This window comes from Natator depressus, chromosome 21 (genome assembly GCF_965152275.1).
Source record: "Natator depressus isolate rNatDep1 chromosome 21, rNatDep2.hap1, whole genome shotgun sequence".
NCBI lineage: Eukaryota > Metazoa > Chordata > Testudines > Cheloniidae > Natator > Natator depressus.
This window is the reverse complement of record NC_134254.1, coordinates 17,293,973-17,311,373: the sequence shown is the minus strand read 5'-3', so window position 1 is coordinate 17,311,373 and position 17,401 is coordinate 17,293,973.

Sequence of the window (17,401 nt, the reverse complement as noted above, 5' to 3'; positions counted from 1 at the left end):
CTTAACCCCTTACAGGTAAGGAGGAATTTAGGCTACCCCATGGTTATGACAGCAGGCATCCTTTCCTAGCTTGACTCACCCACAGAGCAACATAAATAAATAGAACAAGAGCCACCCAGCACAGCTGAGGAGGCAGCTGCTCTCAAGGATGAGCTGTGTCCTTCAATGGCCACGTCTCACACAAGTGCCGCAGGCTGACACAGGAGGAGCTGGGCGGTATCTCACCCGAAGGGAGCCGCATGGGCTCGGATGAGAACGCACCTGGCTGACGATGAAGGGGGGAGCAGACCCAGGCAGGGTGCAACTCCTCAGGAGAGCCAGGGGCTCCTCAACTGGTGTAAATCAGCTTAACTCTATTGATGCGATGGGGCCATCTTCATTTACATCAGCTGTGATTCTGGCCCATACTGCCCCTTCCTGGCCAAGCCTGGCACTGCCAACATTCCTTGCCTCAGCTCCCTTCCCCAAGATGGGTCTTCTTGGGTCTCCCTACACTGGTCAGGGTTGGGCATGTGGCTTAGCTGTCCAGCTAAGGCACCAACAAACTCCACCCCTTCTGGGGTCACCCACATCCATACTAAGAGTCCCAACAAATGAAAAGGTTCTTCTGCCCTTTGGGGGCAGCCTTTCAGCCCGTCCTCTGGGCCCTGTTCTCACCCCCTTTCTGGGCTCTCTTTGAGAGGCTTTTTCTGCTCTAGTATCGAGCACCAGGCTGGTTCCCCTGGAGTGCCTGGCCTCCTGCAGACCTTGGCTAAGAGTCTTCCACAGGAGCGAGCCAGTCATCCAGCCATTCCACACCCCACACTGATGTCTCCCCTCCCTTTTATACTGCCCAGGTGACCATGCAGTTAGTCCCTGACCCCCTTAGTCCCACCCCATCAGGCTGGGAAGCAAAAGTGTCATTTCAGAACAATTCAGGGAGGCGGGAAGTTGTGTCAGTGCATAGAATATGCTATGGGATTAGCACAATCAATTTCAAACATCTAGAGAATAAGAAGATAAGAAGGTGATAGGTAACAGCATGGATTTATCAAGAACAAACCACGTCAAACCAACCTGATAGCTTTCTTTGACAGCGTAACAAGCCTTGTGGATGGGGGTAAGTGGTAGACGTGGTATATCTTGACTTTAGTTAGGCTTTTGGTACTATCTCGCATGACCTTCTCATAAACAAATTAAGGAAATACAACCTAGACGGAGCTAATATAAGGTGGGTGCATAGTTGGCTGGAAAACCATTCCCAGAGAGTAGTTATCAGTGGTTCACAGTCAAGCTGGAAGGGCATATCGATTGGGGTCCCGCAGGGATCAGTTCTGAGTCTGGTTCTGTTCAATATCTTTATCAATTATTTAGATAATGGCATAGAGCGTACAGTTATAAAGTTTGTGGACGATACCAAGCTGGAAGGGGTTGTAAGTGCTTTGGAAGATAGGATTAAAATTCAAAATGATCTGGACAAACTGGAGAAATGGTCTGAAGTAAATAGGATGAAATTCAATAAGGACAAATGCAAAGTACTCCACTTAGCAAGGAACAATGAGTTGCTCACAAACTAAATATGAATCCGTAACACTGTTGCAAAAAAAGCAAACCTCATTCTGGGATGTATTAGCAGGAGTGTTGTAAGCAAGACACGAGAAGTAATTCTTCCGCTCTGCTCAACACTAATTAGGCCTCAACTGGAGTATTGTGTCCAGTTCTGGGTGCCACATTTCAGGAAGGATGTGGACAAACTGGAGGAAGTCCAGAGAAGAGCAACAAAAATGATTAAAGGTCTAGAAAACATGACCTATGTGGGAAGATTGAAAAAATTGGGTTTGTTTAGTCTGGAGAAGAGAAGACTGAGAGTGGACATGATAACAGTTTTCAAATACATAAAAGGTTGTTACAAGGAGGAGGGAGAAAAATTGTTTTTCTTAACCTCTGAGGACAGGACAAGAAGCAATGGGCTTAAATTGCAGCAAGGGAGGTTTAGGTTGGACATTAGGAAAAACTTCCTAACTGTCAGGGTGGTGAAGCACTGTCATAAATTGCCCAGGGAGGTGGTGGAATCTCCATCATTGGGGATTTTTAAGAGCAAAGTTGGACAAACACCTGTCAGGGATGGTCTAGATAATACTTAGTCCTGCCATGAGTGCAGGGGGCTGGACTAGATGACTTTGTGAAACTCTGCACCCCATATTCCCCAGAGTCATATGATTATGATATGGCGATAATATAATTATGATGCAGTTTGTACATGTAAGCAGAGTCAGAATGAGCTCTACCCTGACATCTGGTGGTGAGCTGTGGAAAAGGACTTCAGGGGCTGATCTCGTTTGCATGGGCACACCCACCCTGCCTAGCATGATGGACTGCCTGCCCAAATGGTCACTTTGGCTGCTGTGGGATCCCCAGTCTCTTTGTTATTGGGGCAGGAGTAATAAAGCGTTGTTATCCTGGTTATGTGAATCAAGGACAGTAGAACTGTACTTGGCATTTTATGATGGAGGGACTTGCCCTCAACTAAGCAGCACTTGCTAGGCAAGGGACATGGGTTCCAAAAACCAGTGAATTGAGAGAGGCTGGGGATAGGTATGTGTGCCTAGCAGTGTGGTCCTCTGGTTCCCCCCTATCTTGACACCCTGTTCCTGTGTAATAACAGAGCTAGTTTTGGCTCCATTAGGAGTCTTGTTACATACTGCAGAGCTGAAATCACTGATACCTAGGTCCAAGCATTAGGTCTTCTTTCGGCTAGTGGTGCACCAGCACTAAGGCTCCCCCTACTACCAACTAAAATCACTAAGTGCTGAAGTCACTGAAAAGCTGAGATCACTGAGTGCTGTGTTAAATAGGGGTGGGGGCAGGGCCTGAAGACAAGTTGGTGGTGGACAGCAGGATGGCTAGTGGAAAGCGGAGCAGATAGGAGTGGCCAGCAGGATGGCTGGTGGAGAGGCGCAGCTGGTGGTGAAGACTGCAGAAGAACCCCATGGAGAGGCCTGGCACTCAGCTATCAACCTGAGCAGCGGAGCATGTAAGATGCCCCCCAGTACCTCCCTCCACTTCCACCCAGGCTGGGAGGTAAACTCTGCAGATGAACTTCTGAACTCTGGGGGGCTGCACTGACCAAGGACAAAAACTGTGGGGGGTGGTGACTATTGGGTTGCTGGACTCAAGAACCACTCTGGGGCTGCAGGGGGGGGAGGAGGGGGAAGGACACTGCCAGACTCACTTGGGGATGGGTCTTTTGCTCATGGTTAGTGTTATGAATCCTGTTTGTGGTGTTCCCCAACATAATGCCCCATTGTTTCCCTCCTTTATTAAAAGGCTTTTGCTACACTCAGACTCTGTGCTTGAGAGAGGGGAAGTATTGCCTCTTAGAGGCGCGCAGGCGGGTGGTATGTAATTGTCCCAGGTCATTGGGTGGGGGCTCGAGCCGGTTTTGCCTTGTGTTATTGAAACGGAATCCCTAGATACTGAACCCGGCTCTTGTTGCTGCCAACCGTGATGGGCAGAAGGGTTACATACGAACTATGTCATGTGAGGTGTCAGTGGAAAAGTTATGGTTTGCTGAATATGATTATCATGTGTATATGCATTTGTGAAGGCCAAGACTATAACAGGATTCAAAAAAGAACTGGATAAATTCATGGAGGATCGGTCCATTAATGGCTATTAGCCAGGATGGGTAGGGATGGAGTCCCTAGCCTCTGTTTGCCAGAAGCTGGGAATGGGCAACAGGGGATGGATCACTTGATGATTCCCTGTTCTGTTCATTCCCTCTGGGGCACCTGGCACTGGCCACTGTCGGCAGACAGGACACTGGGCTAGATGGACCCTTGGTCTGACCCAGTCTGGCCGGTCTTATGTTCTTATCATTTTTGTAACTGGAGTTATGAATATTGACTATGCATCTATATTTCAAATGTGTTTGCTCCTTGGTAACACCCACAAAGTAGTTTACATCCAGTCTAGCCAGCACATTGTGAAGGGGCTACCCAAGGTAATGGACCATCAGCGAAAACAATGGACCATGGGAAAAGCAGAGACTCACCTGATTAGCTTTCCTGTGGATGCTTCAACCAAAATATGCGTAATGGCTGCCATGACTCATCAAAGCATGCAAAGGCATGTGACGAAGTCATGTGATAGTCGACTCCATTTTGGTGCCTGTTCTTTTCCACAAACTGTGCTGGGGGCTTTGTTTGGGACAATGAAGTTCCTTCCACATGGAAGAAGCTATAAAAAGGGGAAGTGACATCATCACTGGACCTCAGTCCCCCATACGACAACACCTGAAAACACCTGAAGAACAAAGGCTGAACTGGGGAAGGGGGGCCCAGGCAGGACAGAAGAATTCCTGTCTTTGTATGCAAAAGCTGCAACCTGCTTGTAGTTAACAGGGTGAGACACTGCTTGATTCAAATCCTATCTAGTTTATAAAGCTTGGATTGTGTGTTTGTTTATTTCTTAGGTAATCTGCTTACATATGTACGATCACTACTTATAACACTTAAATCTTTCTGTACTTAATAAATCTGTTTTACATTTTTACCTAAAACAGTGTGTTTTGCTTGAAGTGCTTGGGGGAATCTGATCAGGAACAAAATCTGCTGCATTGTCCTCTCCATGTAGAGGGAGGGGCGGACTGGGTAACAAACTTGGTTGTCAGGCTTTTGACCAGGACAAGATGGTACAGCTCTGGGACCCCTTCATGTAACTGCAGCTGGGTGCGTCCCTGCCTGTGGGAATGTCTGTGGGAGAGCAGGACTGAGAGCAGTCTGCAGCTTGCCACAGCAGCGCAGTGAGAGAGGGAGCCCAGTTCGGTATGCCAGAGGGCTCAGTGGTACCTCAGTTCCAGGTTGCACCCCGGGGAAACCCGTCACAGACCTCTCGAGCTCCCTTCACGTCCTACAATTCTATGATTATATCTTGCAAGTCTAGGGGGTGGGGGGAGAGTGGAAGACATAATGGAGTGTACAGACGTATGAAACATTGGCAGGGAGCAAACCAAGGTCTCCCCCTTGCCCCATAGCAAATGAGGCCCTGTTTGGAAGCATCTATTTAATTATGGCACAGACAGGGCTGGCCCATTTCCCTTTAAAGGGGCTGGTCACCCGTCAACAGTCCTCGTACCCTGCAGCCATCCTATCCCCAAGGCAGGTGCTACATCATCTCCATGTAATTTCCTCTGCCGAGCCCAGCCAAGCTGCTTTCCTCTTGGCCAGCCCTCTGGCCCCTCCCTCAGCTGGGCACTTTCTGAGCCCAACCAGCCTCTTGCTGGGCACACCTTCTCTGGGCTGGAGAGCTGGAGCTGGAACCCCTCCACCGCCTCTTTCAGTGTCATTACTTGGAGCTCTAGATGTTTCTTCCCCCCTGCCCCCTGTTCTCCTCTTTGCCCGGGAGGGTGTACGGCCTGGCTTCCCCCACAGCAGCTAGCTTCACCTCACAACCTCACTGCGCTGTCTGGGACCATCAGCTCCAGCCTGTGCAGGGCCCTCTTTTACGCAGTGTGGGTCTCCTCTAGGTCTCTTTGTGGCTGCTGTTTGTTTCCAAATGCCTCCTGCAACTCCCTTTTGTACCTGTCCCTCACAGCAACTAGACTTGTCATGGCCACGGTCTCCAATACCACGGAGGCTTGGCCACTGCACTGGGACCCAGTACTGCCAAGGCTGCAGAGCCTGTCATTCCTACTTGCCCCGTGTTCTCCCCTTGCCCAGCACAGCCCAGGGAACGCCTTCCGCAGGCCTGCGACCTTGGCTCTTTTCCCCTGGCTCGCTGATCTGTAAAGCTGTTTCTCTCAACCTCTGCCTGCCTCCGCTGGGTTTCCAGATGCAGGTGCGGTCCACATGCCAGACCTATGTCAGCATAGCTCGGTGTGTGGAAAATTCCCACCCCTGAATGATGCAGTTACACCGACCGATCTCCTGGTGTAAACAGCGCTATGTGGACAGGAGGGCTTCTCCTATCAACACAGCTACTGCTTCTCGGGGAGGTGGAGTACCCATGCTGAGTGGAGTAGCTCTCCCATCGGCATTGGTAGCATCTTCACTGAGAGCTGCAGACAAGCCCTCAGCCTCTGAAGCTAGAACTCTGCCAGCTTCCTGCCCCCAGGCTAACATCCTTCCCCCGCAAGTCAAGTTCTTAGTGGGACAGAGCCTTCTGATATGCCCAGTCTTCTCACATCTGCAGCAACCGCCCCCAGGGACTTGCCCTCTCTCTCCTTTTCAAGGGACAGGATCTCCTTATGTGCCCCACTTTACTGCACCTGAATCACCCACAGCTATTGCCAGAAGATGTTGTGAAGGCCAACACTATAATGGGGTTCAAAAAAGAACTAGATACGTTCATGGAGCATAGAATATCAGGGTTAGAAGGGACCTCAGGAGGTCATCTAGTCCAACCCCCTGCTCAAAACAGGATCAATCCCCACTTTTTGCCCCAGATCCCTAAATGGCCCCCTCAAGGATTGAGCTGAAAACCCTGGGTTCAGCAGGCCAATGCTCAAACCACTGAGCTATTAGTCAGGATGGGCAAGGATGGTGTCCCTAGCCTCTGTTTGCCAGAATCCGAGAATGGGCAACAAGGGATGGATCACTTGGTGATTCCCTGTTCTGTTCATTCCCTCTGGGGCACCTGTCATTGGCCACTTTCGGAAGACAGGACACATCCACAGCTTGGATGGGTCATTCAGTCCTTTGTTTAGAGCTTCAGTTTGTAGAAACTTGCTCCAGAGGTAAGAAGAAGTGTCAAGGTTCCTTCCCCACTCTGAACTCTAGGGTACAGATGTGGGGACCTGCATGAAAAACCCCTAAGCTTATTTTTACCAGCTTAGGTTAAAACTTCCCCAAGGTACAAACTATTTTACCTTTTGCCCTTGGACTTTATTGCTGCCACCACCAAGCGTCTAATAAATATATAACAGGGAAAGAGCCCGCTTGGAAACGTCTTTCCCCCCAAAATCCCCCAAGCCCTACACCCCCTTTCCTGGGGAAGGCTTGATAAAAATCCTCACCAATTTGCATAGGTGAACACAGACCCAAACCCTTGGATCTTAAGAACAATGAAAAAAAGCAATCAGGTTCTTAAAAGAAGAATTTTAATTGAAGAAAAAGTAAAAGGATCACCTCTGTAAAATCAGGATGGTAAATCCCTTACAGGGTAATCAGATTCAAAACATAGAGAATCCCTCTAGGCAAAACCTTAAGTTACAAAAAGACACAAAAACAGGAATATCCATTCCATTCAGCACAGCTTATTTTCTCAGCTATTTAAACAAAACGGAATCTAACGCATATCTAGCTAGATTACTTGCTAAGTTCTAAGACTCCATTCCTGTTCTGTTCCCGGCAAAAGCCTCACACAGACAGAGAGAGCCTTTGTTTCTCCCCCCCTTCCAGCTTTGAAAGTATCTTGTCTCCTTATTGGTCATTTTGGTCAGGTGCCAGCGAGGTTATCCTACCTTCTTAACCCTTTACAGGTGAAAGGGGTTTTCCTCTGGCCAGGAGGGATTTTAAAGGTGTTTACCCTTCCCTTTATATTTATGACAAGCAGGAATGAAAACAAAATGGAGAAGATGCAGCAGCCTTTTATATTCTTTTGCTTCCTGTGTCCCTATACAAGCTTCACAGCACATGGTTCTCTGTCCACAGACATGGCCCCTACATGGCTTGCTGACTCATCAGGTGTGGTCCCTGGTCTTTTAATGCGTTTATTGTACAGCCGATGTCCCTTAATGGGCCATTAAGCAGGCTAAGTGATGCTGAGTGGGTAGAATTAGTGGGGGAAGCAAAAGTGGATGGGAATCTGGGAGGCAGTGACCATGAGTTGGTTGAGTTCAGGATCCTGACGCAGGGAAGAAAGGTAAGCAGCAGGATACGGACCCTGGACTTCAGGAAAGCAGACTTCAACTCCCTCAGGGAACAGATGGCCAGGATCCCCTGGGGGACTAACATGAAGGGGAAGGGAGTCCAGGAGAGCTGGCTGTATTTCAAGGAATCCCTGTTGAGGTTACAGGGACAAACCATCCCGATGAGTCGAAAGAATAGTAAACATGGCAGGCGACCAGCTTGGCTTAATGGTGAAATCCTAGCGGATCTTAAACATAAAAAAGAAGCTTACAAGAAGTGGAAGGTTGGACATATGACCAGGGAAGAGTATAAAAATATTGCTCAGGCATGCAGGAGTGAAATCAGGAAGGCCAAATCATGCTTGGAGTTGCAGCTAGCAAGAGATGCTGAGAGTAACAAAAAGGGTTTCTTCAGGTATGTTGGCAACAAGAAGAAAGCCAAGGAAAGTGTGGGCCCCTTACTGAATGAGGGAGGCAACCTAGTGACAGAGGATGTGGAAAAAGCTAATGTACTCAATGCTTTTTTTGCCTCTGTTTTCACTAACAAGGTCAGCTCCCAGACTGCTGCGCTGGGCATCACAAAATGGGGAAGAGATGGCCAGCCCTCTGTGGAGATAGAGGTGGTTAGGGACTATTTAGAAAAGCTGGACGTGCACAAGTCCATGGGGCCGGACGAGTTGCATCCGAGAGTGCTGAAGGAATTGGCGGCTGTGATTGCAGAACCCTTGGCCATTATCTTTGAAAACTCGTGGCGAACGGGGGAAGTCCCGGATGACTGGAAAAAGGCTAATGTAGTGCCCATCTTTAAAAAAGGGAAGAAGGAGGATCCTGGGAACTACAGGCCAGTCAGCCTCACCTCAGTCCCTGGAAAAATCATGGAGCAGGTCCTCAAAGAATCAATCCTGAAGCACTTACATGAGAGGAAAATGATCAGGAACAGTCAGCATGGATTCACCAAGGGAAGGTCATGCCTGACTAATCTAATTGCCTTTTATGATGAGATTACTGGTTCTGTGGATGAAGGGAAAGCAGTGGATGTATTGTTTCTTGACTTTAGCAAAGCTTTTGACACGGTCTCCCACAGTATTCTTGTCAGCAAGTTAAGGAAGTATGGGCTGGATGAATGCACTATAAGGTGGGTAGAAAGCTGGCTAGATTGTCGGGCTCAACGGGTAGTGATCAATGGCTCCATGTCTAGTTGGCAGCCGGTGTCAAGTGGAGTGCCCCAGGGGTCGGTCCTGGGGCCGGTTTTGTTCAATATCTTCATAAATGATCTGGAGGATGGTGTGGATTGCACTCTCAGCAAATTTGCGGATGATACTAAACTGGGAGGAGTGGTAGATACGCTGGAGGGGAGGGATAGGATACAGAAGGACCTAGACAAATTGGAGGATTGGGCCAAAAGAAATCTGATGAGGTTCAATAAGGATAAGTGCAGGGTCCTACACTTAGGATGGAAGAATCCAATGCACCGCTACAGACTAGGGACCGAATGGCTAGGCAGCAGTTCTGCGGAAAAGGACCTAGGGGTGACAGTGGACGAGAAGCTGGATATGAGTCGACAGTGTGCCCTTGTTGCCAAGAAGGCTAACGGCATTTTGGACTGTATAAGTAGGGGCATTACCAGCAGATTGAGGGACATGATCATTCCCCTCTGTTTGACATTGGTGAGGCCTCATCTGGAGTACTGTGTCCAGTTTTGGGCCCCACACTACAAGAAGGATGTGGAAAAATTGGAAAGAGTCCAGCAGGGGGCAACAAAAATGATTAGCGGACTGGAACACATGACTTATGAGGAGAGGCTGAGGAAACTGGGGATGTTTAGTCTGCAGAAGAGAAGAGTGAGGGGGGATTTGATAGCTGCTTTCAACTACCTGAAAGGGGGTTCCAAAGAGGATGGATCTAGACTGTTCTCAGTGGTAGCAGATGACAGAACAAAGAGCAATGGTCTCAAGTTGCAGTGGGGGAAGTTTAGGTTGGATATTAGGAAAAACTTTTTCACTAGGGGGGTGGTGAAACACTGGAATGCGTTACCTAGGGAGGTGGTGGAATCTCCTTCCTTAGAGGTTTTTAAGGCTCGGCTTGACAAAACCCTGGCTGGGATGATTTAGTTGGTGTTGGTCCTGCTTTGAGCAGGGGGTTGGGCTAGATGACCTCCTGAGGTGCCTTCCCACCCTGATAGTCTATGATTCTATGATCCTTTTGAAAACCTCTGGTGAAAGAGCTTCCACAGCCTCCCTAGGCGTCTGTCACATTGGCCTGCTGTTCTGACATTCTGGAATGTTTCCTCAGATTTCATCTACATCTGCTGTGCTGTGGTTTGACCCCATCGCCTCTTGCCTGCCCTCTGTGGCAAGAGAGAACAACTTTTCTCCATCTTTTTTATGGCAGCCTTTCAAGTATCCAAAGACCGTTATCAAATCCCCCCTTAATCTCATAGGACTGGCATTCCATCCATGAATGGTGCATGAATCATTGGCTCAGTCCTGCCCCTTTCACCCATGTGGCGTCTTCCCCCCTGCCGGAGCCCAGAGGCCCCCCCCACCCCAGAGTGATGGGAGAGCGGGCAGTGCAGCCCCAGCCTCGGAGCACCGGGAGGGCAGGCGGTGCGGCCCTAGTCCCTGGAGAGCCAGGAGAGCGGGCGGTACGGCCCCAGCGTGGGAACGCTGGGAGAGTGGGTGGCATAGCCCGAGCCAGGGGCCACACCACAGGGAGACTGGAGCCACGGCGAGCGGGAAGGGGGTGGAGGGACCTGGGGGCGGAGCATGGGCGGGGCCACGCCTGGCTGTTTGGAGAGGCACCGCCTCCCCCAACCTATGATACTCGCTGCCCATGACTCCATACCTTTGATCATTTTTTTCGCTCGCCTCTGGATCCTTTCCAGTTTCTCTCCATCCTTTCTACACAGCGGTGACCAAACTGGACACAGTTCTCCAGCGGAAGCCTAACCAGAACGGTACTATCTCTGGCTGTGACTTGCCAGACATCTCATCCTGGGAGGCGAGCAGGGCTATTCTCCCCATTGTGCCGAGGGGGAATCAGCCCCACATGCTCAATGGGAGTTAGGCACCTGAGGATCTGAGCTTAAGGGTACCTCTGCCCTGAGTGGAAGAAACGCAGCTGGCCCGTGTCAGGTGACGAGGCCTTTGGCTGTGGGGCTATAGCACTGCCATGGAGACACTTGGGCTCAGACTGGAGTCTGGCCTCTGAGCTCCCTCCCCAACCTATGGGGTCCCAGAGCCTGGGCTCCAACCCAAGCATCCACACTGCAGTCTGATAGCGCTGTAGCCCAAGCCCCACGGGCCTGAGACAGCCAACCTGGGCCAGCTTCCAGTGTTTTGTTGTGGTGTAAACATACCCTAAGTGACGTGCCCAAGGTCAGGCATGGAGCGTGCAGCAGGGCAGGGAACTGAATGCAGGTTTCAAGAGCCCTGTAACCACTGGGTCACGCTTCCTCCAGGCTGTCAGGGACCTGAAAGGGAAATCCCAGTGCAAATGCCGGTGGTTAAAGCAGCCTTTCTATAACAGAACCAAATCCACTCCCCTGCCATGCTTCGCGTAATAGCACGATACCATTATAAAATGATACCCAGCTTAAAGCGATTTAACCGGCTTCAGCTGAGGTTTGCCCACCTGCGCCAAAGAATCCATTCCTGCCAGTGCAAACAACAGTGAAGGAGTTGGCTCAGCAACACTGAAGCTGGGGTGATATTGTGCCAGGGTGGGGATCTTGGGGGAACACGAGAACAGACAGACAACTGGTTTTCCTAACAGGGGCAAGTCTTCTGCTGGGTATTCCATCGTGCATGTGCAGCACTGTGCCACACGGGGGCAGCATTACCGCAGCTTCAGCACCCCCGGCATGCTGTATTGCAGTGGGCACCAGGCTGCAGGCCAGGTCTGGGGCACAGGGTGCAAGGGGGTTCTGGGGCAGGGGACAGATTTCCCCCCAACACACTGCGGGAGAGTCTGTTGAAGCCACAGGAAGCCGCCTCAGTCAGTTTCATGCTACTGACCTGTGCCCCCAGTGCTGGGCCCTGTGCTGGGGGAGTTGTCCCTGCGGGGTGAGAAGGGCCCATGGTCTCTCGACCGAAGCCTGCACTGGCCAGCAGGGTCACTGCAGAGGGCTGCAGGGTGCTGGCTGTAGAGGTTTCCTAGATGCCAGGGCCATAGGGAACAATGTGATCATCTCGTCCAGCCTCCCGCGTATCACAGGCCAGGGAACGGCCCCCAGTCATTCCCAGAGCCGAGATTTGAGACAAACCGCCCCTCTGGTCGGTGAGGGAGAACCCACCGTGACCCTCGGGCAGCTCCCAGAATTGATCGCTCTCACTGTTAGAAATGTACGCCTGATACGGCTGGCTCCGTCACCTCGCTAGGGGGCACTGTGGGGCTGGCAGGGCTGATGTGGGGAATGGGGAGCTGGGTTCTGGCTCACTCCAGGTATTGGCGTCGGGCCTTTGCTGCGACCGGCACGGTTAATAGCAGTGCCTGACTCCTCACGTGGCCCTGGGGCTGGCTCCTGGCGCCTCCCGTGCTGGGGGAGAGCAGGAAGGAGACGCAGCGCACACGCACCGACTGCTCTGGGGCTGGAGCACCTACGGGGGAAACCAGAGCGTGCTCAGCACCCACCATCCACCCGCCCATCAGCTGTCTGGTGGCGGGCGGAAGGCGCTAAGAGGAGGGGGCGGAGCGGGGGCAGGGAGAGGTGTGGTGAGGGTGGGACCTTGGGGGAAAGGGACAGAGTGCGGGGTGGGGCCTTGGGGTGGGGCCTTGGGGAGGAGCAGCCACAGTCGGTGCCTGTGCTGTGGTGGGAGCCAGGAGCTGCAGCCCGGGGAGGGACACGGGGGGAGCTCGGACCCTGTGGTCTGTTTCCCAAGCAGCCAATGAGCCAGCAAGTAAATTCCCCTCCCCTGGGCTGCAGCTTTTGGCTTACACCACAGCACGGGGCTCAGCCCCTGTGACTGATTCTCCCATAGGGCTGCACCCAAGTCCCTTTGGAGTCAATGGACAGATTCCCACTCATGCCCGTGGCCTTTGTAACGGCAGCTCTACCGCAGTCTTGGCACGAAGGCCGGCAAGGAAATCCTGGCCTGTGCGAGCCCCGCGAGCAGCTGAGGCAGCACCACGGGCTCACAGGTAGGCAGCGGGCAGGGTAACTTACCTGCCCAGTGATACACACTGCAAGAGCGAAATCATCCTCTTAGCTGCAAAGTCCAGATCCAAACACCTGTATGGGCTGGGGCTGTTCAGGACTGGGGCTGGCTTTGGCCGTTGGATTGGGTGTGCACTTTCCCCAAGCTCGGGCCAGGTGCTGGGTCAGACTCCTCTAGAAGTGCTCTAGAAATGACCTGGCTTGTAGTGACGGCTGTAGCCATGCCAGAGGCACAAGAGCATTTGAGCACCAGGGTGGTCAGCGCAGAGAAAGAGCCAAATCTTCGCTTATATTAACCCTGTAAGGGGTTCCCATCATGGGGGGAGGGCACAGAGCTGTACTACAACCCCAGGCTGCACTATGTTGCTGGCATAATCTGCAGGGCTGGTGGGGACACAAGATATTTCCCTTTGGCCTGCGTCCCCCTCCCCCAGTGACAGCTCCCTGGACCCACAGATGGCCAAGGAGCAGCACAGTTTGGAGAGCCAGTCCCCCCAGCCTCCTGCATGGGTGGGGGTTTGGTGCCATCTGCAGGCAAAGCTGGAGACAGTTCAGTGAGTGTCTCGCAGCGCCTGATTGCTAACCACAGGAGGTACGCCCTACCAGCACCACTTAGCTGACAGCCCCTGGCTCCCGCGGCTGGAAAGCAGGAGCTGCTCACTGACACGTGCCAGCAAGAGCCGAAGAAAGGCCCAGCTCCTCTGTTCAAGCCTCCAGCCCCAGGACTGCAGGGGAGAGAGGAGACAGCTACAGACTAAGGGTGATCAGCGTTAGATCCGGCCGCCCGGCAGAGGGTGCACAGGCATAGCACCTGCGGAAATCCCATAGCAGACACGCTCTGCTGCGACTGCCTCTCCCAGGGCCAGAGGGCGGGGACCAGATCCTTCCCTCGGGGACACAATGCTAGCAAACACCCCAGCAGCCCTGCTTTAGTGGGACATCCCCCAGTCCTTGCACTTATGGGGCTACGCCTCTTTGGCTGAGTTGCTCTGCACTGCGGAGCTGCAGGGGGCGCTCCTGCGACAGCGCCCGACTCACAGCAGCTGGCACAGGGTTGGCAGTGACATGTCCCCTGCATAAGCCAGCCGCCAAGTGTTTCCTGAGCAATTGGCAGCCAGAGGGGTCCCCATTTGTGCAGGGCACGGCCCCTCATGCATGACAAGTCCCCAGCCACGTGCTGGTGAGGGCGCAGCAGGAGCCGGGCCCACCAGGGGGCGCAGCTGAGCTGACATCCTGGCTGCAGGGAGCAGATTGCACTGGGGTCAGAGCAGATGGTTGCATGCTGGCCAGGCTGGTAGATCAGGGGAAGGGGCAGGTGTGTTGGGGTGGGGGGGATGGACTGACCAGCAGCCCCAGAGAATAATTATCCCCAGAAGAGGTACGACTGCACTCCATCCTGCCCAGGACGCCCTTGGCAGCTACCCGCTGTGCCACACCGCCTGGCTCCTTTCCCAACACACCAAGTACATGTCTTTTACCCATGGGCACTCTGAGCGTCCACTCACTGCAGAACACAGCGCAGCCCTCCCCCCAACTTTATCTGCCCTGCCCAGCTCACCTCTGGGCTCTCCCCTATGCGTCCTCTTCCTGCCCAGTATATATCCTCCCCGAAGGGTGCTAATGACCTCATTAGCCCAATCATTGTCCCTAAGTATCACCAATCTCCTCGATTTCAGCTTAATTCATTCCAGTTAATCCTGTCATCTTCTCTGCGACAGAACTGCCTAAGTGACCAGGGTGCTCCGGCCAGCACTCTGCCTCAGACCCCACAAGGGAGACGAGAGCACGGTCTCCATGGCCCTCTGGCTGCCAACAAGGGGCTCTGACAGCCAGGAACTGGACTGAGGCCCACCCCACCAAACAGTCATCAGATGGAACCAGCACCCTAGCAGGGAAAGGCTCCAACCCCCCTGAGCCAGCCACCCTGCATGGGCATGCCTTGTTCCTCTCTGAGTCCCAGGCTCCCAACCAGCCTGCTGCACTACTGGGGGTCTGCTGCATGCATGTGTACTACGCTGCTGTGCTGGGGTGTGCACCAGTGCCCCTGGGGCAGCCTGGATGCGGGAGGGCACCACCCCCTATGTATCTGCTGGTGGGGAGCAGGGGAGGCAGAGGATATGTGGGTGGAGCATGTCCTTTGCTCCAGCCAAGTAGCATGGGCTGCTTTGCCATCTGCAGCTCTGGGAACTTTCCCACCCCAGCCGGCTAGACAGCTTCCCAGCCCGCATGCTGGCTGGCCAATCCAGGGACACACTCTGCCCCTCTATGCTTCCCCTGTGCTTGGATCACAGTGGGTCTTGCCACTGCTCCTGGCCCCCTCCAGTTCTTTCTCACATCCCCTTTGCTCTTCCTGGTCTGTTCTGTATGGGTCTAGCACTGAGCTCATCACCATAGTATCTGAGCACCTTCCAGCCATGCATGAAACACGACTGACCTCTGCCACCTGTCTGTCCTCTGCTCCTCATCCCATGTGGAGAGAAGTGTGATGGGGAGTGCTTGTGGGGGGGGGGAGGTGTTTTTAGAATATGGATGCACACGGACACACACACACACAGACACGGACACATGCACACATGCACACACACTCATGCACACATGCACACACAAACGGACACACACTCACGCACATGGACACACACGCACCAGGACACACACACACCTGCACACACACAAACACAGACACACAGACACGGACACATGCACATGCACACATGCACACACACACTCATGCACACATGCACACACATGGACACGCACACAGACACACACGCTGACAAATACATGCACACACACAAACACAGACACAGACACACACGAAGACACAGACACACACAGACATGCACACGGACACACACATGGACACACACACACGCACACATGCATTGCTCTGTTTGTGTGGTAGAGAAGGCAGGTCAAAGAAAGGCGCTGTGCACTGGGAGTGGGAGCTGGCCTGGCTCCCGGAGGGGCTCAATCCACAGTTTGGGGCAGCCCTCGAAAGCCCTGGCGCCCGCCCAGCCAAGTTTTGCTCTGATTGTGGCAAGTTTGCTGGCCAGCGGAGCAGAGCTGGTGGCCAAGGTTTGCACCCTGGAGCTGTGGGCTCTCGTACATTCCCCGGTGTCATGGAGTGTGGGGGAGTCCAAGCCCTGCACCCCTCTTCCTGGGATTCACTGAGACTCTCAGTCAGCCAGTAAAACAGAAGGTTTATTGGACAACAGGAACACAGTCCAAAACAGAGCTTGTGGGGACACCCAGGACCCCTCAGTCAAGTCCTTCTGGGGGAGCAGGGAGCTTAGACCCCAGCCCTGGGGTTCCCTGCGTTCCTCCACCCAGCACCAAACTGACTAATCCCCCCAGCAGGCTCCCTCCTGCAGCCTCCGTCCACATTCCTGGGCAGAGGTGTTACCTCCCCCTCCCCCTCCCGGCTCAGGTTACAGGCTCTCAGGTCTCCCATCCCCAGGGCACATTCCCAGGTCAACACTCCCCCCTCCCTGCTGCGTCACATCGTCACACCCGGGCCCAGGATCAACCTTGAAGGACTGAGCCCTTGACCTTGTCTGCTGTTCTCTGGGATGCCAGCAGAGCGAGCAGAGGCCAGGTTGGAGGTGCGCGTGCTGGCCTGTGGTGCTGAGGAGACTGTGCAGCATTTTGTATCAGCGTCCCCGCAGGCCGGGCTAATCTGCAGCAGGCCTGGCGGACCAGCCCCTGCTCTCAGCCGCCCCTGCTCGGGCTGAAATTTGCAGCGAGCAGCTGGTGGTTGATTAACACTCAGCCAGGGAGGCTGGCAATGCCGGCGTGAGCGTGCACCTCCCCCGCCAGATGTTCCCTGCCTTGTACAGCCGCTCTCCAGGCAGCGTCTGCGGTGCCTCGTGCCAGCCTAGCTGGGTGGTACCGAGCAACCCTGCCACCTTCCCGAGCCCAGACACACACCAACCCCCGGCACCCCTCAATGGCCCAGTCCTGGGAGTCAGTGCAGCACTTGGGAATGGGGGGGTCAGAGACTGGGATGGGAGCCTGAGCCACACACTTTCTGTCTGTCCATCCCCATTCACACCCCTCCAGCCTCCTTCCTTCCTTCCCCATTCACACCCCATCCAGACATCCAATTCACACCCTCCAACCATCCTTCCTTCCCCATTCACACCCCTCCATACAGCCTTCCTTCCCCTTACACACCCTGCTATCCATCCCATCCAGCATCTCAGCTCTAACCTGGACCTGTCTGCCCACTCCCCGATGTGAAGATCATTGAACCTTTGTAGAGAATTCTAGCTGCTACACACATGGCAGGATCCCATTATCTCCATTGGACAGAGGGGGAAATGGAGGCACAGAGATGGGAAAGGACTTGTCCAAGGTCACAGAGTGAATCAGTGGCAGAGAATCCAGGACTCCTGCTTCCCAGCCCTCTCACCCCCACT